The 25,337-nt window shown below is 44.8% G+C and overlaps 1 protein-coding gene and 1 long non-coding RNA gene across 5 annotated transcripts in view; one reads left to right on the plus strand and one right to left on the minus strand.

Annotated features, from left to right (window-relative positions):
- Window positions 1-762: 762 nt before the first annotated feature.
- On the plus strand, window positions 763-14,134 carry LOC118350714 (uncharacterized). Of its 2 annotated transcripts, none has more exons than XR_004805010.2 (6): window positions 763-871; window positions 1,773-1,980; window positions 9,355-9,456; window positions 10,295-10,387; window positions 10,792-10,879; window positions 12,954-14,134. It is a non-coding gene; the product is annotated as an uncharacterized LOC118350714 (long non-coding RNA). The 2 variants fall into 2 exon arrangements; XR_004805012.2 differs by lacking the exon at window positions 12,954-14,134 and adding an exon at window positions 11,786-12,133.
- Window positions 14,135-14,706: 572 nt separating this feature from the next.
- TIGD4 (tigger transposable element derived 4) overlaps window positions 14,707-25,337 on the minus strand; it is a 49,646-nt gene continuing 39,015 nt past the window's right edge. For 2 of the 3 annotated variants that reach the window (XR_003133336.3, XR_003133335.3), the window contains exons 4-5: window positions 19,811-19,915; window positions 14,707-15,955 (exon numbers count right to left, since the gene is read on the minus strand). The gene's annotated coding sequence lies outside the window, so the exon portion shown is untranslated. The remainder of the gene's footprint in view (window positions 15,956-19,810; window positions 19,916-25,337) is intronic. The other variant, XR_003133334.3, reaches the window with a different exon arrangement.

A 25,337-nucleotide genomic window follows, 5' to 3' on the forward strand; every position in this document is an offset into this window, starting at 1 on the left:
GCAAAGGCAGAGCTGGATACAGGAGAAGAGGATCGTGGAAAGACCAGAAGGTGGCCATGGTAGATCAAGTGAGAAGAAGAAGATGGAGAGGACAGGGAGGTGGGTGACCAGCTGACCTGATTTGCCAAGTTTCAGTGCTAAAACTGGGACAGTCTTGGACAAACCAGTCTTATGGCCAAGCATGGCATTGTATTCTTCTGGAATGGAACCTCAGGTGTGGCAGTGAGACCTTACTTAACGCAAGCATTTCCTATTTGTTGCCCTGTGAGCACGCAAGAAGTTAATTTCCCAATTTTATTTTTTGCTTTTTAAAAAATTAAGCAACTGAAAAAAAATTAAACAACTGGTGCATCAGTCATAGAAAATTTAAATATTCAGAGAAGCAAGAAGAAAACAAATGTCATTGCTTGTAATCTCACTTCCCAAAGAAAGCTGTTTTTATGATTCTGGTGTTTCTCCTTCCAATTTTCTCCTGCACATACATTCTAATTTTCTGTATATATGTAAATATGCTAAATTTATTGTTTTTATTAGAGAAATCAAAGGTGTCAGGGGAATAGCAGAATCATTGGGCACAAATAAAAGATGGCATCCTAAGGGAAATGAAAAATAAAACATGAATGATTAGGTAAACTAGCATAAAAATGAAGAGCAACTGAGCTGTGTTGGGGGCCATGGCCTTGTTCTGAGGCATCAGCGGAGCCCTGTGATTGTGGAGGCAGGTGTTCTAGAACCATGCAGCCACGCTCTTAGCACTCTCTGGTGGTGACCTGGGTTCTATGTCTATTCCTGCACTCCAGAACTCAAGAGCCTGGGCAGCACATTCATGAGAGGCTGTCTCATGGAAAGAGCTCAGAGAACTTAAGCGAAGGTGACTAATTGGGAGTACAGAAAGGCCTTGGGGCGGGGTGGGGGGGTTGGGGGGAGAAAGCAGAACTATTCATCCGGAAAAGTCAGAAGATCTGAAGGACATCTTTTTTTTTTTTAAATATTTTATTTATTTATTCATGAGAGACACAGACTGAGAGAGAGAGAGAGAGGCAGAGACACAGGCAGAGGGAGAAGCAGGCTCCATGCAGGGAGCCCGATGTGGGACTCGATCCCGGGACTCCGGGATCACACCCTGGACGGAAGGCAGGCGCTAAACCGCTGAGCCACTCAGGGATCTCCTGAAGGACATCTTAATAATCCTCTTCAGGTAGATGAGAAGGTGGCAGCCACAGGGCAGTGACCCACTGTTCCCCATTTTCCCCAAAGTCTGAGAAAGGAGAACGAATAACAAATGTTACCTCTCTTGCGGACTTTTTACTTTGCCACAAAATTTTCATGCCCATTGGATGATCTCATCATCAGAACATCTTTGAGACACCGGAGGGAGGTGCATGCACAAGTTAATTTAGATCGACACAGGAGAAAACACTGTGAGGGTTGTGAAAGCTTCCAAGATTTTTCATGGAAGGCACAGACTCTTCTTTGCATGGTCAATAAAAAATAGAACCATTTTTCTTTAAATGGGGATGCTTTCTACAGTGCCCTGCCTGAGGACAGGGAATAATAAGTATACCTTCCATTTATATAATACATTATCTGAATAGCTTTCATCCTCCTAAATTCAGTTGTCTATGAAACAGTCATTTGAGATGGCAGGGATATATTTTTTTCCCATTTTCTAGATGAGGAAATGTAGCATTAAAGAAATAAAGAGATGATGAAATGAGTACTGGGTGTTATAAGTTGGCAAACTGAATTTAAATAAAATATTTTTTTAAAAGGAAAGAAAGAAAGAAAAAAAAAAGAAGTAAAGTCACTTGCTGAAGATCCCACAGTGAACTGGAGAGCTAGGGTATATACTTGACCTAGGAGTCTCAGTTCCCAGGACTCTTGCAACACTAGCTATTCAGCCATTAGCACACATTGAAATCACCTACAGGACTGGTGAAAACACAGATTGCTGGATCCACCCCCAGATTTTCTCATACGGTAAGTCTGAGGTGGGGCCTGAGAATTTGCATTTCTAAAAAGTTCCCAGGCAATGTTGCTGCAGCTGTCTGGGGACCACACCCTGAGAACCACCATGTTACCATGCCCGCCAACTAGACTGGCAACAGAGAAAAAATTCTTAAAAGCCACAGGCCCATAAAAGTTGCATTTAACTTGAAAAATCTCCTCCATGGAACTCACTAACTTCCGACCACCTTTACAAACATCTGGCAGCTGTGTTACCAGAGCAACACAGCACATGCATCTGCTCCAAGGTAGGGGGCCAACTCTTCCCAGTTTCCCATCACACAACACAGAAGTGGAGCAAGAAGTTAAGAAATATTGAACACATATTCTACTCTATGACAGGCTTTCTTTAAGGTATTTTATAACACCCTATTTTGTGTTCCTAGTTACTCCTTGATATAGAAACAGTTATTTGCATTTTACAGATTAAGAAACCGAGACTCAAAAGGTTATGCACCTTGAAAAAAGGAAAGAGAAGAATACCCAGCTTCAAAACAATATTTTTCTTTGACATCATTAATTATTTAGATCCATTACCTGATGTCCATTATACTCATCCTAATTTTTGTTAGGTCCTCAGCACGTTAGTCAATGTGTCTTTCCCCCACCTACATAGTTATTCTCTCCCCAGCCTGTGGCCTTATATCTAACTTCTTCCTAACTCAAAAAGATCTTTTCTGAACTTTGGTGCCAGAATCAGTTAGAACTTGTTAGTTGACCAATTCATTCGATGTGAAAGACCTACTTAAGAAGGAATTAGTTGGGTAAATTTTGGTTCTCATGATGCTGTTTTAGTACATACTGAAATGAAGGATTGTGATAACAGAATCAAATTTTTTTTTATAAAAAGCAAGTTACAAAGGCAAATACCATATGATTTCACTCATGTGTGGAATTTAAGAAACAAAACAAGTGAACAAAGGGGAAATAAAAGAGACAGAGAGAGAAACCAAGAAACAGACTCTTGAGTGAACAAACTGATGGTTAGCCGAGGGGAGAGGGGTGAGGGGTTGGGTGAAATAGGTGATGGGGATTAAGGAGTGCTCTTGTTGTGACCAGAACCGAGTATTGTATGGAGTCTTGAATCATTATATTGTTCAGCTGAAACTAATATCACACTGTATGTTAACTAACTGGAATCAAAAAACTTAAAATATAAAATTTTAAGAGCAAGTTGAAAAACATGAAAGGTATACCTTTTTGGTAAAAATAAAATCCTGTAAACACACATGTACACACGTAAATGCACAGACTCACATTTCAACACTCTCAGGAAGAGGATACATCAAAGATATTCACAGTGATTATCTCAGAACCGGAGGCTGAGATATGGTGACTTTTTTATCTTCTACAATTTGCTTTTCTAAAGCTTATCATTTTTCTTCCACGGGTATGTATTATTTTGTGTTAAGAAGGCCTTCTTTGCCAATCCTTAAAATCTCCCTCTTCACACTAAGTTCCTTTTTTTTTGTTTTTTTGTTTTTCACACTAAGTTCTTTACATTTTCCTAGTGTTTCTCCTCTTAATTAACTCTTTGGCTCTATCTTCCTCTCTATGCCAGAAAATAAGAGTTCTTTGGGAACAGAAAGGGGAAAAAAATCCAGCAGGCCACTTACGCATAGTTCAAGGAGAAAACAGGACAGCTACCAAACCTCCCTGGGCTCACATTTTATCTGTGCAGTGAGAGCACTTGATTCAAGGGCATCTAAGAACTGACATATATAATAATTATTTCTTCAGGACTCTTGGGCTCTGCGGGGTATGATTAAGAATGGACTACACCAATTCATAAATCTAGACGATTTATAACAAGAGCGAAGTTACTCTAATAAATACTTATGGAAATCAATGAACAAAACTTCTATGTTGTACCAGCGAGTAAACAACGTGCAAAAATTAATAGCTGAAGTTTGAAGCCCTCGATAGAGTAGTAAATTCTCTAGCAATTCTCTGCCCCATTGAATCTGCTTGAGACTCTGGGTCGGCGAGGACTCAAAGCTGTGCAAGTTTGAAGAAAGATTGTGCTGCGTGAAGCAAGCGCTCTCTGGGGAGCAAGCCTCAGGGCCAGGCCTCTTCCGGTCCAGATCTTTCGCCAGTGAAACAGGAACCACCAGGTGATGCCCCGGGTTCCGATGAACTCGCTTGGTCACACCCGGGTGCCCTGAGTCAAACCACCACCCACTTAAAGGGAGTGAGTGGCTGTCCTCTGTCCCCAAGAACAGAACCACCTCTGTCCTCTACGGACATTCGAGGCAGAAAGGGAAGGCACATGTCTTCTTTCATACGAGTTCATGGAAAGGATGGAGGGGGCGGGAATCGTTCACTGAGCAAAGAGAAGTATTTGAAACTCGAACATCTCCGAGCCTGCAGATAAACATCTATAAGCCTTCAGAATAAGACCTTGAAAGGGAAAGCAATGTCTGGCCCCAAGTGCTTCACCCAGACGACCCTCCTGAGGAAAAGAAAGGAGCCACCCCTCCTGAGGCCTAGCGGGGCTGGCCTGAAGGCTGGTCGCTTAAAGGGATGATTGTTTTCTAAAGAGCCTCAGGGAGAGCCAAGTAATGAAACCCCTTCGTGCTTCCTATCCGGGGCGTTGGGCCCTGGCATTCTCGCTGCTGCTCCCCGGCCTCACCCATCACTGTCAGCATCAGACCTGCCGGGTGGGAGCGGGGAAAGCAGAAAAGAACCGCTTCCCGGCCCTTGCCCTGGAGCTTAGGGTGGGTGCATGGTGACTGCTGGACACCTGATGGCCAAGGGCGAGGCACCGCGTTGCTGCAACCCCACTGGAGGGGTGTCCGGGGTGTCTCTCCTTGGCCCTGTTGCTGGAATGACTGTATCCCACATCACGTCCGCTTTGAAGTGATGTTTTGGGATGTGTGTGGTGGAAAGCTGCTGCTGCCTCCCCAGCCGGCCTTCCGGCCCCGAGCCCCAGCCACGCCACCAGCGCCCCCAGGGCGGCCGACCGTCGTCCTCCTCCTCCCGCCAGCGCTCCCAGGCCCCGGGGAGAGCGAGGGGCAGCACCTCGCACACCAGGCCCCGGGCACCGGCTCCCTGAGGACGTTTCCTGACCAACCTGAGGCAAACGCTGAGCGGGGCGGCCTCGGCCTCAGCAGGGCCCAGGCCCGCACCTCGTATCCGCAGAGGGAGCAGGTTCCTGGAAAGATCCCTCCGGAACCTTGACGAGAAGCTAAATACACGAGGCGCAAAGTGGTTCGTAGCCACAGTCTCGCATTCACAGCCACACTTGTGTGTGTGTGACTCTGCGTCGGCGCCCATCGTCCCTGGCCTCCCACTTCTCCAGAGAGGCCCCGGGAAGCGCTACCTCACCGAGCAGGCTTCTAGAAGAGCGGGATCTTTCTCCCCCCCCCCCCCCCCCCCAGGCTGGAGGTAGCGTGCCTTAGGCCCTCCTGCAAGAGAGCCAGGCCTTCCTTCCCCCTTCCCGTCCTCCTCAGGTGAGGAAACACTTACTCTGCCCACCCACCCCCCCTTTGAAAGATTTTATTTGTTTATACACGAGAGGCAGAGGGAGAAGCAGACTCCCCACAGGGAGCCCGATGTGGGACTCGATCCCGGACCCTGGGGGTCAGGCCCTGAGCCAAAGGCAGACGCTCAACCGCTGAGCCACCCAGGCCTCCCTCACTCTGCCTCTCTACAACGTACTGAAACACCCCTTCTTTTGGCAGCATTACGCTGATTTGGGGGTTTGTTTATTTGTTTGTTTGAAGACACAGAGGGCACGAGCAGGGGGAGGAACAGAGGGAGAAGCAGGCTCCCCGCCGAACAGGGAGTCCGATGCAGGACTCGATCCCGGGACCCCGGGATCATGACCTGAGCCAAAGGCAGACGCTTAACAAACTGAGCCCCGCGGGCGCCCCTGCACTGATCTTTGTTATCCACTCTTCCCCTCTCCCCCAGTTTCTCAGGGGGCACTGTTCCCCCCCCCCCCCCCCCAGTTTCTAAAGCTGCTTGTGGAGGCAGATGCAAGGGGAACAGCCTGGTGTCTGAGGAGCTTCAGCCTCACTCCAGCAAGTGAAGCTAGAGCAAAACATTTGAAAAGGTCACCTGATAAGCAAGGTGGATGGCACACAGGCCCATGGAAAACTGCTCAGCATCATCTGTTATTAGAGAAATGCAAATTAAACCACAGCGAAGTACCACCACACACCTATTAGAACGGCTTTAAAAGCAAGGGGCATCTGGGTGACTCTGCGGTTGAGCGTCTGCCTTTGGCTCAGGTCATGATCCTGGGGTCCTGAGATCGAGTCCCACATCGGGTTCCCTCTGCCTGTGTCTCTGCCTCTCTCTGTGTGTCTATATGAATAAGTAAAACATTAAAAAAAAAAAAAAAAAAAAACAAAGGGCACCTGGCAGGCTCAGTAGGTTAAGCGTCTGACTCTTGGTTTTGGCTCAGGTTGTAAGATCAAGTCCTGCATTGGGGACCTTGCTCAATATGGGATCTGCTTGTTCCTCTCTCTCTGCTCCTCTCCTCCTCTCCCCTGGTGATAAATAAATAAACAAATAAGCTCTTCTAAAAAATGTGAGAGAAAATGACTTAAAAAATCAAACTAACAATACCAAGCAGTGGTGAGACTGTGAAGCTACTGGAACTCTCATATTCTGCTGGTGGGAATATAAAAGGGCACAATCACTCTGGAAAACAATTTTGTGGTTTCTTATAAACCATCTGACCTGATAACCCCACTCCTAACTGAAATAAATATCTATGTTCACATACAACCTTTATACAAATGTTTATGGCTGCTTTATTAAAAATCACCCAACGTTGGAAACACCCCAAATGTCCTTCTACTAGGAAGGGGCGAACAAAGTCTACGATGAACTATGACTCAGCAATAATAAGTAACGAAGTACTGACACGTGCTACAACGTGATGACCCTCAGAAACATCATGCTGCAGGAAAGGAGCCAGACTCAAAATTCTACATACTGTGTGCTTCCATTTATATGATATTTATGTGATGTTTTTGTAAAGGAAAAACCATAGGGACAGAAAACAAATCAGTGGCTGCCAGGGATGGGGGTGTGGGGGCAGAGGGGTTGTCTACAGAGGGGCATGGGGGCAATTCTGGAAAAGATGGAGCTCTTCTATATCTTCATTGTGGTGGCAGTTGCACAAATCCATATGTTCATCAAAACCCACTGAACTAGGCACATAGGGTGAATTTTACCATATGTAAATCATACCTTAATTTTAAAGCTAGGAAGCCAGAGTAGGAATCTGTCTTCAAGCAGGCCATGTGAGTGGCCGTGACACCACCTCTCTAGGCAGCCTTTCCTGAAGGGGCATGTCACTGCTTCTCCTCCCCCTTCTGTAGAAGAAAGATCACATCAGAGCCCCTGAAAAAAATGCAGCTTCCTCATAGGCTTCTAGCTCTGGAGATTATCTATTGCTGATTATCTGAAAGAGGTGGCCCTAAAAAGAAAGTCAGCTTGTATGGCCGGTTAAATCCAACTGGAAGGGGTTGTGTCAGGGCTGCCCTTTATAAACAATGTCACACAATCAGTGGTCACATAGTAAGTGGTAGTCACTGATGTCGAACATGGTCACCGTTAAGCCATTTAACTCTAGGATAACCTCCGAGGTCAAAGTGTTGGGAGGCAGCCCTGCCTGCCATGTGGTGAGTGCATGCCAAGCTCAAGAAGGTCCCGAACCCCAGATTACCCTCTGTCCCTCCCCTCCACCACACCGGGTGCCCCCACCACGGGGCCACTGTGCTGGTGAGCAATGTCTCTCTCACTCTTCGGCCAGAAAGCCATCTGACTTTGGCTCAGAAAACAGAGCCAGGTATAGCTCGGAATGGACAGGCCCAGACACCTGGGTGGCTCAGGTGGTGACCCTGGGGTCCAGGATCGACCCTGTATTCCTGTATTGGGCTCCCCTCAGGGAGCCTGCTTCTCCTCTGCCTGTGTCTCTGCCTCTCTCTCTCTCTCTCTATCTGTATCTCTCGTGAATAAATAAATAAAATCTTTAAAAAGAAAAAAGAATGGACAGACCCCCATTGTATTTTGTTTCTCTGATGAGCAAAGTCTATTTCAGGGCCGGTTTGGAAGTAGGGGTTCCCTCTATCTTATGTTCCTGGGAGCCAGCCTGCCACTGGTTCTGGGAAGAATCCTTTGGACCAAGGATGAGCGAGGGCCTGGATGGCTCCCTGAGCTGAGTTCCCTTCTAGTGTGCCACGCCTACGGAGGGGCCCAACGAGGCAGGCCACCGTCCTACCGTGGGGGCTGGAGGGTACCAGAATCCGCCTTACCTCTGGTTTCTGCCTCGCCCTGGCTCCAGGCCTCCCTCTGTCCATGATCCTTCTCATCAGTCTTTCCTGGCTCTTGGTTACCCTGACCAGCAGCCTCCCCTCAGGGTTACTGACGTATGACTGAAGCACCATAAGCCACATATCCTCAAGTGTACAATTGGGTAGATTTTGACACGTACATACATTCAGGAAACCATCACGAAAATCAGGAGAGAAAACGTGTCTATCACCCCCAAAACTTTCCTCATGCTCACTTTGTAATCCCACTCTCCTGCCCTTGCTTGCTCACCCCTCATTCTCAGGATCCACTGATCAGCTGTCACCATAGACTACATCACAGTTTTTAGAGTTTTATATAAATGCAATTGTACGAGTATCTCCCTCTCTCTCCATCTCTCTCTCTCTCTCTCTCTCTCTCTGCTTTCAGAACAATTATTTTGAGATTTATCCATGTTGCTGAATTTATCAAGAATTCATTCCTTTTTATTGCCGAGTAGTATCCTCTCATATGGCTATACCACAATTTGTTTGCTCCACCATTCATTTGCTGATGGATATTTCAATTGTTTCCAGGTTTGAGGCCACCTTTCTCTTAAGCCAGCTGGGCTGGCAGTTCTTTAGGAAACATCCAGGCTTCTAAGGCTTCTAGATGCTCTGACCTCTCTGGCCATGGTGGGAGTGGTGGGAGTCAATCCACAGAGTATGGGCATAGTTGTGGGGAGAACTGGCCTCTCCATAGACCCTTCAACTTCTCCCCTTCTTCCCCGCCACCTCCATGCCAGCAGCCTCTTAAATCACAATAGTCCCTTGATTTGAGCCAGGAAGGGAGGTGACCATAGGTGTACTGGGAGGAATGGACAGTTTGATAACAACATCTTCCACGGTGATACCTCCTACCATTTCAACCCTTTCAGAAAAAGGCAAGTGAGTCTCTGCAGTATGGTAGGTGGCTGACAGCTTTTATAATTCTGGCTCTTAGAACATGTTTTTAAGAGGTCAGTATAAAATACCTATGGCAGTGCTTCTTAAACTTTGATGTGGACCCAAATCATGACAGGATCATGCTAAATTGCAGATTCTGATGCAGTAGACCTAAAACGGGGACCTCAGGTTCTAGATTTCCAGCAAGATCCTGGAAATGTGATGCCACTACTCTTCAGACCACACTCTTGGAAGGGTATGTAATCCCTCACAGGTATGCAATCAGTTAATAATTGCTTTTTAACAAGTGTTTAATCACTACCTATAAAACTCCACTAAATATAGGTTAATTCTAGTCCTCCCATCTCCTGAAGATCCCTGCAGCTATTCTGAATTGGCCAGGGCCTCTGACCAAATGCCTCTAATGCTCTCTGGTATCGAGGCCCGGCATTTGAGCTAGGTGGAATCAAAATATCTGATGCTTATCTTGTTTTCTTCTTTATCCCTTAGTTTCTGAGAAATACTAAGTTCTAGAGCTAAGATGTTACAGAAATGGGTTATGGGATAGGCTGAGAGACTGAAAAAGAGAAAAGAAACAAGGGTACAAACAGGAGAGAAAGGAACTCCTAATTACGGTCCCAAGGCTGTTCCAGCTAGGGGCCCAAGGACTGGATGGTGGTGAATCTGAGCCATGCGCGAAGTTTCAAGTTGAGCCTAGATCTCCAGAAAAACTCCATATGGGTCTCACCTGGTCCTCTGTTCCCACAAAATACCCCTACCCTTCCTTTCATTGGCCCTCAATAATTCCCATGTTCGAGGAATGGCTCGTTCATTAATTTGACTCATCTTCTTAAAGATTTTATTTATTTATTCATGAGAGACACACAGAGAGAGGCAGAGACACATGCAGAGGGAGAAGCAGGCTCCCTGCAGGCAGCCCGATGTGGGACTCGATCCCAGGACCCTGGGATCACAACCTGAGCTGAAGGCAGATGCTCAACCACTGAGCCACCCAGGTGCCCCAATTGGACTCATTTTTTAGGCTGTATACGCTTCCCCAGAGCCTAACTCTAATGGAATCTTTTTTTCTTTAGGGACCAACTATCACGGACTTCACTAGAGTGGAAATGAGCTGGTGATGGTCACTGTGGAGATCACAGATCTCTTGAGTACAAAGTTTTGATAAGGTGATTCATCCATTCATGCAAATGAATATCCCCTAAAACTGTGCAAAAGTTCTAGGGCTACTGCCCCTTCCATCAAGGAAGGATGAGACAGAAACTGACATATCAACTCTCATTCATGTTGGGAGGCACAAATTAAACGTTTGAGGAGATCAAGGAAGTGTCACCTCTAGCCGCAGGAAATAGGAGAAGGCAGCCTGCAGCAGGTGGCTCCTACCTGGGTGATTGCTAGGAACTTGTTAGGAGGAAAGTCAAGATGCTCCAAGTGAAAGGCGCAGAGGTGGGAATGCCTGCTGTCTTTAGGGAAAGGAGGTCACCCAGTCTTTGTGTTGGGAGGAATGGAACAGGAAGACGGGAAGGGAGGCCAGAGGCCCACCCTGACTCTATTACTCCCTGAATTCTATTAGGGGTTAATTGAGGATGCAGAAGTAACAGAACAAAAATGGAGCTCTCGGGTTGACGTGGCCCCCAAATGCTCTGATGAAGCAGAGTGAGGTGAGTCAGCAAGGTAAGGAGTCCAATTAGGAGGCCACCCTATCAGTCTGGGTAGGAGGGCCTTGGCCAGCAGGGGCTTCTGGGAATAGAAAAGGCAGGTTAGATAAAGGAGTAGGGAAGTAGGATAGCCCAGAATTGGAGGCTCTGAATGTCAGGGGCGATGGACGATGGAGAGAAGGCAGTGGTCACATTGTGACTTTGAGTCTCTCTGGGAGAATGACAATCCTGAACCACGAGTTTGGTTTTAGTTAAACTGAGACATTACATGAAGTTGTCCAGCAGGCAGTTAGGAACGTAAATCTGTAGCTTTGAAAGCAAAGGCCTTCTGAAAACACACATTTTGGTTATGCAGAGGTCCTTCTAGAGACAAGCAAACAAACACATGAGAACTGGAACTCCACACAGTGCTACTCACTGAGGCTGAAAAAGTAACAAAGACGAGGTCTTTCCCTTGTGCAGTTTTCAGACCCATGGGGGAAACAGGCCCCTCCTGCCATAACAGATTTCAGTGCCTGGGATGCGGGAGGTGCTACAGTAGGGGGGCTTTCGGGGTGCTGCCCAGGAGGAAACCCCCGGAGTGGATGAGAGTTCTGAGGAGGCAGGGGGCATGAGGAAGCAAGCTCTTCTCCCATCGGCTACATTTGGGGGGGGGGGTTGCTTACAATGTGCCAGGCACGATGTATAGACTTGTGACCACTGTGCCACACTGTCCTACTAATGTCTGCACTCTGCAGGGAGAGGAGAGACATTATTTATTTAATTATTTCTTTAATTGGAGTTCAATTGCCAACATATAGCATATGACCCAGTGCTCATCCCGTCAAGTGCTCCCCCTCAGTGCCCATCACCCAGTCACCCCAACCCCCTGCCCACCTCCCTTTCCACTACCCTTTGTTTGTTTCCCAGAGTTAGGTGTGAGAGGAGAGAAGTTAGAGGACGTGGAGGAGAAATCGAGATACCAAGATGCCCCCGAAGTAAAAAAAGAAAACAGTTTCAATGATAGCAGTGGTCATCGGTGTTAAATGTTACCAAAAAGTCAAGAAGGATAAGGACTGAGCAGAGATGGGCTGCCTGAGTGTCTCAGTCGGTTAAGGTCTGACTCTTGATTTTGGCTCAGCTCATGATATCGGGGTCATGGGATGGAGCCCCGTGTTGGGCCTGTGCTGGGCATGGAGCCTGCTTGGGACTCTCTCTCTCTCTTGCCCTCTGCCCCTCACTACCCCTGCTCCCACATGTGCTCTCACTCTCCCTCTTAAAAAAAAAAAAAAAAAAAAAAAAAGAACTGAGCAGAGATGACTGATTTGGGGACTTAGAAGGCATGGTGACCTTGGGTGGTAATTTCAGTAAAGAAGCATCAGAGGAAGTTATATTCTAAAAATTTAAGGAATGAGCTAGTTAACAGGAAGTGGAGGACACTGAGTAGAGAGGTCTTTTTTGAGAATTTTGGTAATCAGAGAGGAAACTGAGTGCTGGTAGTTCAAGGTGAGAGCAATTTCAGATGTGTTTTTTTTTTATTTTACGGTAAGAGCGCCTGGGGCATGTTGGTACTCAGAGGAAGAGGGAACCAGTGGAGGGGGAATGTTTAAAGACTGGGGAGATAATAATGACCTAGATCCCCGCAGGAGAATGTAAAAATCTCAGCTGCTGGCCTCTGGGGTCTCTGCCCTGCACCTGGAATCACCCAGGTGGTGGCAGCCCTTGGTGGGGAGAATGGGGCCCCCGTCGGTTGGACCCTGAGTCCTTCTGGAACCAGCCTGCCCTGAGCAGTGGTTTCTCCCTTGTGCTCCATTCCCCTGAGGCTGGGTTAGTGCTCTGACACCCAGTTGCTTCTGCCTCTCATCTGTAAATAAACTCTTGACCAGTTGCAAAGATCTCCAGAAACTGGTTTCTCTAGTCCTAAACGCCAGGTTGCCCCTGATATCCAATGACAGCTCCCCACCATTCGTCTACCTAGATTTCTATGAACCCCAGCTTTATTTACACCAACACCCAGGATTTAGGACTTGCTTTGGAAATTTGGCTAGTTGCCCTTCTCCCAGAGACTTGACCGGGAAAACACCTTTTTAACCCACAGCTATTAACAACCTGCCTTATTTGGACCAAATTACTGACGTTCAGCTGCCTCCAGATTAGCTGAGCCTGCTGTTGGCTCAGCTTCGGTGTAGAGAGCGGGAGAAATTGTGACAAGAGCCTTGGGACTGCGAGAGGGGCTGCATGCCTCCCTTCCAGCAAGTTTAGAGGAGGGAGAAGAGGAAGGAGTTCAGGGGTCTGCCTCCAGCTCCCGGGTCTGCAGCAGATCCACCGTCCACCTGCTCATTCCTTTCCTCATCCCCTCAACCACTTGTTTAGCTGTTTACCAGTCAGCAAGTTTCGTGAAACACCCACAGTTTTGCCAGGTTCCAGAAACCAGAGGCAAAAAACACTAAGAAGCCTCAGGAAAGACTGAAACCAAGCCCATCGGTGACTCAGAGACCTAGACTCACCCAAATTTGCCTTGCTTTCAGCCAAGGAGAAAGGGAAAAACCTGTTTTATGTGTTCATCCTGCGGCCTCCCTTAACCATTAGGATTTCAGGCCTCTCTCACCTGCCATTCCCCTCTGGGAGGTGTGAACAAAGCCATCATTTGGCAATTCGGGGCCACCCAGCAAGCACAGGGTGCCAAATCATTTAAAGACCTTGCCCTGGTTGCCAAAGCTAGAGGTGGGGATGAATGCTACCTGCCTAATGCGTCTTGCTGTTCACCAAGGCAAGGGGAAAATGGGTGTTTTCAACATTTGAAACTCAAATGTAACCCCAGGCCCTGCTCCAGCGGAAGCCCCTACAGCCTTCTCAGACTTCCACCGCATAGCGTGCAGAAACCAGTGGTGGCCCCAGTCACCCCATTCCCACCCTAAAGATACCTGCTTCCAGCTCCCCTTCCTTCCCACGTGGGACCCAGAATCCTGCCAGCCTTAGGGGCTCCTCCGGGACCAGAAAGGAGCCCAGCCTTGGGCCAGGGAAAGGAAGAGGCGAGGCTACCAGCTGCAAGGTGGGGTGAAACTCAAGACTTTAACAAAGGAGCAGGAAGGGTGTTCCACCCCACCCCGGCCCTGTCAGACAAGGGAGTGTGCAACAGGCCTACATCCGAACTGTGCTTGTTTAAACATGGATTTGTATTTGTTTTTAAATTTCGGATTAAAAGCAAAAGTATTGTTATGGTGGAAATTTGTAGGATATTGAAAACGATTAAGAAGAAATAAAGGTCACCCAGAAATCAGCACCGTTCACATTTGGTCTGTTTGGTGTGCTTCCTTTGCCTATATATACGCGAATTAGGTATTTACAAAGTTGTCTACAACATAGTTAATGGCCGTGTAGTATCACGGAAAGAAAAGTAATGATAACAGCAGCTGGCACATAGAGTCAGCAGGCTTACACAAGAGCAACCCATTTAATTCTGGGACTTAATGAGGCAGATGCTATAAAATTATCCTCAGTTTACCAGTAAGGGGAAACTGAGGCACAGAGAAGTTACTGAGTGAGGAGCAAAGGTATGAATGCGCTCAGCCACCTACTCATCGTACCACAATGTAATTTACTGAACCCAATCCCAGTCGGTGCTTCACTATCATCCACAATCCTGAGTCGAACATCCTCGAATGCACACTTTTGTAAACATGCCAATTATTTCTTTATGGTAATTCCTAGGCCAAAGGGAAAATTTACTTTTAAGGCTTTTGATACGTATTGCCAAATTTCAGGAACATACCAGGTTATATTCTGCATATATGAAAATACTGCGCTTTTTTTATGAATGCTTACCAATGCTAGTAATTTTTTTCTTTGTGGCTTATTTGGTGAAAATATTCCTCATGGTTGTTTTAATGTACACTTACTCGTTTACTTGTTGTTTCTTTTTAACTTTTTATTTATTTTTTTGTTTGAGAGAGAGAAAGAGGGAAGGAGAGGCAGAGGGAGAGAGGAAGAAATCTCAATCAGGCTTCATGCCCAGCACGTGAGCCCTAAGCAGGGCTCAATCTCATGACCCTGAGATTATGACCTGAGCCAAAATCAAGAGTCAGATGCTTAACTGATAGAGCCACCCAGGTTCCCTTTGTTTACCAGTTTTATAGAAATTTTTTTCATAAAATTATTATTTGAATTTTTCTTTTATAAATAGCAGATTTGTTTATTTACATACTATTTCCTATTAGAGTCTTCTTTTTATTTTATCTATATATTAAGATTTTAAATCTCATATCTACAAGGTATGTTGGAAACATTATTCAAGGTGGCCATTTGCTTTTTAATGTTATTTAGAGGGTTTTTAAAAATATACACAGACATTTTTTAGTTTTTACTGTGTCAAATCACTGATCTTTTTCCTTATGTTCTATTTTAATGACATATTTAGAAAGAATTTCTCTATCTCAAGAGTGGGTGAATATTCACTTATATTCTCCTGCAGTTCTTTCTAAACAATGTCCATTCATGACTTTATGGTCCAGTGAGGAAAAGTGCAGAAAATCAGAACAACATATCCCGTGACTTGATTGATTGTCCAGCTCAATATCTACTTTGCTGCCATTTTGTAAATGTTCCTCTTGGGGAAAGACAGGACTTAGTGCCGTTTTGTGGGTCTCCTGGGAGCAGCCTATCATTCTGACTCAGCTTATATTCTTCATTCTCACGAGGCTTCATTTCCTATCTCAGAGGTGGCCTGCTTGAGTCCAGATGATTTCTTGCTGCTGTTGATGGGAGCTGTGGGTTTACCATCTGTGTGCACTTGGACCACTTTTCTTTCCTCTCCAGGCTTCTCCAAAGAATATGTTTAAGAAAAACAAATACTCAGAGCTTCCAAAGACGTTGGAAAACTGGTCCAAGGACTCCATTTCCTTTCTTAAAAAGGAACAGAGAGAGAGAGAATTGTCTTTGTAGATGCTTGGTAAACCTTGTTCCTGCACAAGCAGTTCCACCCAGGGAACTGCCCCTCTACCTGGCTGTGATCCTCACAAAAAGGTTTTCCAAGTCCCACCAGGCATTCTTGCTGAGTGATAGGAAGACTCGGTGTATTGAGCTGCATCTTCTCAGCAGCCACTGGAAGTAAGAAAAAGATAATTTAAGTTCATAAGAGTCCCACGCTGTTGGCATAGAGTATCTTGCTAGACAAACATTACCAAGTGCAGAATGAACAAGTTACATCCTAAATGCCTGAGCAAAAAGCTAGCAGTCAAGCAAATGGACCCATTTGTGGGTAAAGAGCCTGCAAATTCAGTCTTCTTATATTTCTCCCTCCCCACTTTGAGTTAAAGTAAAGAAAAAGGTTTTCTCGTGCAGCCTGGGTGGCTCAATAGTTTAGCCCCACCTTCAGCCCAGGACGTGATCCTGGAGACTCGGGATGGAGTCCCACGTTGGGCTCCCTGCATGGAGTCTGCTTCTCCCTCTGCCTGTCTGTCTGTCTCTCTCTGTCTCTCATGAATAAATAAATAAAATTTTTTAAAAAGAAAAAGATTTTCTCTGCCTAATTTATCTTTATCCCCTAACCTCACCATATTTCTACTGCCCTCTCCATTGCAATTACTACCAAAACCTTTCAAGAGAGTTCTCCAGGCAAGTGTTTTTTTCCCCTGAAGTGACAAAGGCATAAATGAAAGAAGCTTCTGCTGAGACAGGGGAGGAGGGATGAGGCCCAATCCGCATGAAGTTTTAGAAAACATTATTGTGTTAATCACAGTTTCCCATTCCTCTTCCCTCCACTCCCCTGAGATCTATCTGCAGCCCTGAGATGGAAACCGCTAGTAGTATCTCTGACGTGAGCTCCAACCTGCTGCTTCTCCTCAAGGAGCAGGAGGACAAGAGGAAATGCCTAGAAATATCAACTTTTAGTCAATTTCAATTCCTTCTCTCACAAACATATTTCAAACAGTCTTTAGTGAAGGAATGCAGAAGACTGGGGGCAAAAGAACATTAAAAGAAGAAATGAGAAATTGTGAGAAGCTCAACCTATCATACTACCATACTCTACTCAATAACCAACTTGCACCAACAACACACTATTTTAAATTCAGATTTATGGAATTTTTGTAAAGATAGTACAAAGAATTTCCATATACCCAGTTTCCCCTATCGTTAACATCTTACAGTAGTATGGGACATTTTTTACAGTTAGAGACTTGATGCTAACACATCATTATCAACTAAAGTCCATACATTATTTACATTGTCTTAGTTTTCACCTAATATCCATTTTCTGTTCTAGGATCCCCACCAGGATACCATGTTATATTTACTTGTCACATCTCTGGGTTGTGGCAGCCTCGCAGACTTTTCTTGTTTTTGATGGCCTTGAGAGTTTTGAGGATTACGGGTCAGATATTTTTGCAGAATGGCCCTCAATTTGTGTTTGCCTGATTAGACTGGGTTGATATGTTTTGGGGAGGAAGACCACAGAGGCCAAGAGCCATTCTCACCACATCCTAGGAAGGGCAGTGCTACCGATATGTCTTACTACTACTGACGTGAGCCCTGGTCGCCTGGCTTGAGGTCGTGTTTGTCAGTTTTCTCCACTGCAAAGTCTCTCTTTCTCTCCGTGCTTTCCACACCAGTCTCAGGAGGAAAGTTGCTAGGCCCAGGTCACACTTACAGAATGGGGAGTTCCTCTCCTCCAGGCTAGGGTATCTACATTAGTTGTTGGAGTCCTTCTGCATTTGTCTCTTCTTCTCATTTATCTATGTATTCACCCAATATAAATATAATTATTTCTATTACTACTGGTTCACAGATATTTATTTTATACTTCAGGTTATAATCCAATACCACTTTAACCAATGGGCTTTATTTTTAGTTTTCATTACAAAGAATTTTGAATACACGCAAAAGTAAGCAATATAATATAATGAGCCCTCATCCCACCCACCTCCGAGTTTGTATGTCCTCCAAACATCACATCATTTTTTTTTTTTTTTTTTTTTATGATAGTCACAGAGAGAGAGAGAGAGGCAGAGACACAGGCAGAGGGAGAAGCAGGCTCCATGCACTGGGAGCCTGATGTGGGATTCGATCCCGGGTCTCCAGGATCGTGCCCTGGGCCAAAGGCAGGCGCCAAACCGCTGCGCCACCCAGGGATCCCCACATCACATCATTTTATCCCTAAATATCTCTGTGTGTATCTCTAGAAGACAAGGATTTTTAAAAAACAACCATAACACCATAGCCACAGCTAAAATAATTAACAATAAATCCTGAAGAGCACATAATCAATATTCAAATTTCAAATTGTTCCCTAATTGTGTATTTATAATTTTTCTTTTAAATCAGCATCCGAATAAGATCCATATATCGTGATTGGTCAGTGTCCTTTTTAAAAAAAAAAAAAAAAACATAAATTCCCCCTTTCTCTCTCTCTCTGTCTCTCTTTCACTCTCTCTCTTTTTCAAGTCTTGCAGTTTATTTGACGAAGGGATCAACTGTATATCCCAAGAGTTTTCCAGTCTGGATTTTGCAGACAGCATTCCTAGGATGTGGTTCAGTATTCCTCTGGACTCTGTAGTTCCTTTAAATTGGTGGTTGGATCCAGAATGATTAGCAGTTTTTAAAGCAGACATCAATTATCAGTGAATGATGAAACAGAAGTTATCTTTACCTGTTAGCGTGACCAAGGATGGAGATGCTGGTCCGGGCAGAGCCACATTCAAGCCTTTTACCAGTGTTGCCTTGAGGTGGGTAAGTGCTATGGGCCTTCAGAACCTCGTCCTCGCCTGAAGCAGCCTGAAGAATGCCTGCCAGCCATTGCAAAGTGCTATCATACTCACTAGCACACTCTAATAACAGAATCCCCATATAATTCAGATTCAAAGAAATCTGCATAGATCTAAATCTCCCATTTCTAAGAGTTTTTTAAAGTTCTTGAGGTTCTTTATAAGTAGCTGCTGATACTATAAGTTTCTTAACTGTTAAAATTCCTGTGACCTGTGATCAGAAACAGCTACATAATAGGTATGAAGCCCAGGTATGAAGACACGGCGTCCCTCATTCAAAATTATTAAGAATTTCAAGGTGGCAATAGCAGAACATGAAGCTGAGCATCATATCCCTCTGATGTCAGAGCCTGTGACTGTGTGGCCTGGGCAGCCAGTCCCACCTGTGATGCTCAAGAGTTATATGGGAAGATGGCTACTTATTATGTTCATCCCTTATACAGGCGAAGGAAAGGTGTCTCTACAGAACAGAGCACTGCCAACCCCAGAACTCACTGACTTCTTTGTGGAACACCATGGGACACAGACACATTACATCCCTCCACAACAAACCTCTCCTCTTCTGACTCTTGAACACCCAGATGCAGTACTGCAAAGACCTTGGCTATGCATCCGGAGCATTCTAGAACTATTTCACGGCTGCTTGCACTGCATGGCACCAGAGGGGTTCAGGTTCCAAGACCATTATTCCCAGGATCCCTACTTGGTTACGTGGAGAAATTGTCTTGTTCTGAAGAGATACGTGCTTAAGTATTTTGGGGTAGACCATCAGAATGCTTGTGATTTATTTTCAGATGGTTCAGATGTGTGTGTGTGTGCATACAATATATTAATATACACATAGGGGTATGTGAGCTTGATTATGCACCAGGTATGTGGAAATGTGGGCCAAGAGCATTCTGAGACAGGGAACCACAGGAGGAAAGCCTTGAACCAGCGTGCCTAGCCAGGCAGCCAAGGCGACAGAGCTAAAAGCCTAAATTTCAGGTTCCAAACCCAGGGTACCCTTTACAGATCCCACTTAAAGCCATCATAGCAGAATTTACCACTATATGAACTTACCCTGTCCTTTAATTTGTTTGCTTCTTCCCCAACTAGGATGCAAACTCATTAGAGTAGGGATCCATATTTTCTCATTCACCCCACAGCCCTGTACCCCAGCACCTAGAACAGTGCAGCTAGAGTAGAAACTCACCAGGTATTTGTTGACCGAGTGACAACATGTGAGCAAATGATCAAAATGATCGTTTGCCTCAAGAACGTCAAGGGTCCAGTGCTCCCTGGTTCCGCAGCTGCTGCCCTGGAAAGGCGTGAAGGAATCAGTGATGTCGGTCATGCAGATGGTCAAATGTCCTGCTGCTGCTTCTCAGGAGCATGAGACATTTCAAAGAAAGTCAAGGGAGAGGCTAGCGCTATTGCTAGAATGGCAAACATCAGTGGAGGAGGTGGTCGTGGGGGGTGGAGTAGGATGAAAGAGGGGAGCTTTCCTGCTTATCCAATCATTCCAGATCAATGGCATTTGGGGCTCACCCTTCCTTTCCCTGGGTGGGCCCTCCTACATGTGTGTGGGAGGGGAGGGTGCAGGAATTGCTGGGGAAGGGGGAATGTCATCCCCAGCACTCTCTCATCAGAAACAGGAAATCAAAGATCTGAAGGTTAAAATGCCACGAAGACCCCTCACCAAGCTCCCCAGGGGGCTTCACAACCTGTTGGAATTAATCGCCTAAGGTTTAGCCATAACCCACTGCCTGATTATTATTATTATTAAAGTTCTTCTCTCTGAAATGCACAGGACATTTGCACTGCCCTGCCTAGAATGCTGATGATTTGGCAGGAAACAGAGGAATCTGGGGCCACATTCTCTCATCATTTTTAGCCTATTCTGGCGCCAAGAAAAAAAAAAGGAAAGGAAAAAACTGTCTGGGAGATCAAATAAAATTATAATTCTGGACCTTAAAAACCGGAATTGGATCCATGCCATGGACTGAGCACTCCCGTCAAACACGTTTTAGAAACAGCAGGTTTCTAAAGCACAGCACCACATGCGGTGTTGGCAAACCTGCGAGGTTGCTTCCCCGCCTTGTGAAATGTGTGCATTTATTCATCTTAAACCACATTGAGGTTGTCAAATATTTAAAGTAAAAATAGGACATGTCGTGTCATATAAATAGGATTTATGAACCAAATATGATTTGGATGTCAGAGAGCACACACTGGAAGTATCTAAGGAACTAGCTAGAAGCTTGCAAGTCTAAAGGGTTTTTTTATATATATCATTCCCCAAAGCCAGGAAAATAAAATAAAAATTATGCCAAATTATTCCAATGTTTCTCTCTGGTAGTGAGTTTGAAATCTTTTTAGGGAACAGTCCATCTGTTTAGAGAAAAAGAACAATCCCTTGGCCTTGACACAGGTAAAGCTTCTTAAGAGAGTTGGCCCTTTGCCTCAGGTAAAAACTAGGCATGCCAAGTGCACAGACGCATCAGAAATGGAGGTGATTGCCTTCCAGGAACAAATACCAGTCTAGTTATTTGGCAAATGACTAAGTAAGTGTCCTGTTGGCAGATAGATAAAACTGAAACAAACAGACAACCTAAAAGTTTCTGTAGCTTCTCTCAGAATCAAAGAAACATGGGATCCCTGGGTGGCGCAGTGGTTTAGCGCCTGCCTTTGGCCCAGGGCACGATCCTGGAGACCCGGGATCGAATCCCACGTCAGGCTCCCGGTGCATGGAGCCTGCTTCTCCCTCTGCCTGTGTCTCTGTCTCTCTCTCTCTCTCTCTGTGACTATCATAAATAAATAAAAATTAAAAAAAAAAAAAAGAAACAGAAAGTTAGTTCTATCAACCAGCCCACTATGGACTAGAAAAACAGGCTTTCGATAACCAAGTGCAGCAGAGCCCATGTCACACAATGACTAATGTCACCGATTTAAACACATCCAACAATAGACACCTGCTTCAGAAGAACCGTCATCTAGCTTTCATCACAACTCATTGTAAGTTTTAAGAACAAACTTAAAAACTACTAGCAAGATTAAGCAAATTGCTTTAGATGGTAAGCAAGGATCTAGAAAGCACGTAGGAAACTTAAGGCTGAATTCACTGGGTTCTTCTTCTTTGGGTCATTACTTCTGTCTCTTTTGCTTTCAGGCTGGGACAAGCCCTTTCTTAAGAAACTGAACAGGTAAGAACAGATGTGTAACATATGCTGTCAAGATGGTTTCTAAAACACATGATTTAAATGATAGCAATATTTCCAAAAATAGTTTGAAATCTGAAACTATTTTCTAAGACCTATGTTCAGGTATTAGTCAGATAACTTTTTCAAAGACCAGGCTTTCACTAATTCACTTGGGGGGGGAAAAAGTGTTTGTTACATATGTAGGTTGGAAGCAAATAACACCTTTAACTTTTAATCCCTTTCCTTAATTTATGAAAATGAAGTGGTAATTTCTTTTTTAATTTTTTTAAAAGATTTTATTTATTCATGAGAGACACAGAGAGAGAGGCAGAGACACAGGCAGAGGGAGAAGCAGGCTCTCTGCGGGGAGCCCGATGCGGGACTAGATCCCGGGACTCCAGTGTCATGCCTTGAGCCACAGGCAGACACTCAACCACTGAGCCACCCAGGTGCCGCTGAAATGGTATTTTCTAGCTCATTGTTGCTGCTGGATAGAAAAAAATGCCCCACACAAAGATTCTCAGCAAAAAGGGCTGATGGCATTACAGTTCTGGTTTCTCGTGCTTGTAGTATACACCATTCATCCTCTGACTATTTACAAAACCTACTATGTGCAAAGGAATGAACTAAAGGGTTCTGTGCACAGAGAGAGGGCTCTCCTGTGGATCATTTTGCATAGGATGTCTATGATAAGGAGCACACAGGAATGGGGAGACTGGAACAGGGAAACTGAGTTCTAGTCCCGGCTCTGCCGCTAACTATGTGACTGTGTCACTCTTGTCAAATCACTTCACCCCTGGAGGCCTCACTATCATCCCCTATCAAATGGCAATAATTCTTAACCTGGGGTCCACAACCCCCCAAGGTTTTCAAAGGGAATATTTGGGGTCTATAAACTCATATGGGGGAAAATAGTGCATTTAGTTTCCAGTAACCTTTAAATGAAAATGGGCATTTTCTGTCATTGTGAACGTAGGCAACAAACCACAGTAGTGTTTGCCTTCTATTAGCTGTGCTTTGTCACCAACAGAAACCATACGTATAATGGGGTGCCCGGGAGGCCCAGTTGGTTAAACACCTGCCTTAGGCTCACGGTCCTAGGATCGAGCCCCACATTGGGCTCCTTGCTCAGTGGGGAGCCTGTTTCTCCCTCTCCCTCTGCCTCCCACTCCCCCCTGCTTGTGCATGCTGTCTCTCTCCCTCTCTGCCAGATAAATAAATAAAACCTTAAAAAGAGAAAGAAACCATAGGTATCTTCAAATTATATGGCAATTGTTGCAGGTATCTTGAAATATTGCTTGGGCTCATTGTTACTTTGAAACTATGATAATTGTTAGACTTTTTTCGAGTTTTTAATATTAATATGTTAATGAACAGCATATATTCATTACTATATTACACATTTTTAAAAAGATTTTATTTATTTATTCATGAGAGACACAGAGAGAGAAGCAGAGACACAGGCAGAGAGAGAAGCAGGCTCCATGCAGGGAGCCCGATGCGTGACTTGATTCTGGGTCTCCAAGATCACGCCCTGAGCTGAAGGCAGATGCCCAACCGCTGAGCCACCCGGGCATCCCACAAATTTGTTTTTAAAAATATGTTGAAAACTCCATCTTATACCCATTATGATGGCTATTATTTAACAAAAACAGGGGGTCTGGGTGGCTCAGTGGTTGAGCATCTGCCTTTGGCTCAGAGTGTGATCCTGGGGTCCTGGGATCGAGTCCCACATCAGGCTCCCTGCATGGAGCCTGCTTCTCACTCTGCCTGTGTCTCTGCCTCTCTCTCTGTGTCTCTCATGAATAAATAAATAAAATCTTTAAAACAAAACAAACAAACAAAATAAGTGTGGCAAGGATGTGGAAAAATCAGAATCCCTGTGCACTGTTGGTGAGAATGTAAAATGCGGCAGCTGTTATGGAAAACAGTACGGTAGGTCCAGTTAAAAGAATTACTGTATGATCCAGCAACTTTACTTTAGGGTATATACCTAAAAGTATTGAAAGCAGGGACTCAAACAGGTATGTGTACACCCGTGTTCCTAGCAGCATTACTCACAGTATCCAAGAAGTGGAAAAAACCCAAATGTTCATCAACAAATGAATGGGGACACCTGGGTGGCTCAGTGGTTGAGCATCTGCCTTCAGCCCAGGACATGACCCCGCGGTTCTGGGATCGAGTCCCATGTCGGGCTCCCTGCACGGAGCCTGCTTCTCCCTCTGCCTCTTTCTCTCTCTCCCTCTCTGTGTGCGTCTCTCATGAATAAATAAACAAAATCTTTAAAAAAAAATAAAGCAAAAGGATGGTAAGCAAAATGGAATATTATTCAAGCATAAAAAGGAGGGAAATTCTGACCCATGCTACATACAACATGGAGCCTGCTTCTCCCTCTCTCTCTCTCTCTCTCTCTCTCTCTCTCATAAATAAATAAATAAAATCTTTTAAAAAAATTATTCTGGAAGGGATCACAAGAATGCCAAAGGGACCCATGATATAAAAAGATTGAAAACTTGGGACGCCTGGGTGGCTTAGCAGTTGAGCGTCTCTTTCACTCAGGATGTGATCCTGGGGTTCCAGGATTGAGTCCTGCATTGGGCTCCCTGCGGGGAGCCTGCTTCTCCCTCTGCCCGTGTCTCTGCCCCTCTCTCTTTTTCTCATTAATAAGTAAATAAAATCTTAAAAAAAAAGATTGAAAACTTAAAAACTTCAAAAGCATTTTTCAGTTTCGAAATTCTAAAATTCTCTGCACTGGAAAAAGAAACAAGAGAAAAAATCATTGTTTTAGAAAATGGACAAATGTAGCTATATGTAGAAATAGTTAAACCTTTACTATACATTAATATCTTTTTTCCTAATAAAAATTTTAAGCTGGATTCAGAAATATTAAAAACGTCTTTAAGTCCCAAGAAAAAGCAATCATATTATAAGCTGCCTTTTTCTTCAAAATGCCCACCTTGGAAGTCTGATCAGGTGCTCTATGAACTATGTTAATTACTTATTATAACTAATAAAGTCAGGGTTTTTAACAACATTTAACAAGATACAGTAGCAGGCTAAGAACAGGACTTTTACATCATTCTGCATATAGAAGAAAAGATCACCTCCTACTTTTTTTAGTAGCTTGACTTCAAATGGTAAGAGGAAAGCATCTCAAATCCTGAAGGCATTTTATCTGCTCTGACACTACTCAATACAGGAACTGGGTATGGTTGGTCCAGCCTCCCATCTCCTGCCCCAACTGATCCTGTCACAGGAGGCAGGGGCAGAGTAGGCAAAAGGTCAGAAGGAATTTCCTTCCTCAAGGAGAGGCAAAGGCCTCTCTGTCAATTCTGTTTCCCTTACCTGATCCCTGAGGTTTAGGTCTAATTACCTAAAGCTGCAAGTAGGTTATTCTTGGTTGTAAAGGATTTGTATGTAAACTGTTAGATAGTATGTCATTGGTATAGGCTGCATGTCCTACAGAATGCCCTCATAAACCTTATCTCAGTGGTCTTAACCAGTGTGATTTTGTCCTCCACAGGAGACATTTTTGGGTGT

The sequence above is a fragment of the Canis lupus genome, chromosome 15, assembly GCF_003254725.2.
Source record: "Canis lupus dingo isolate Sandy chromosome 15, ASM325472v2, whole genome shotgun sequence".
NCBI lineage: Eukaryota > Metazoa > Chordata > Mammalia > Carnivora > Canidae > Canis > Canis lupus.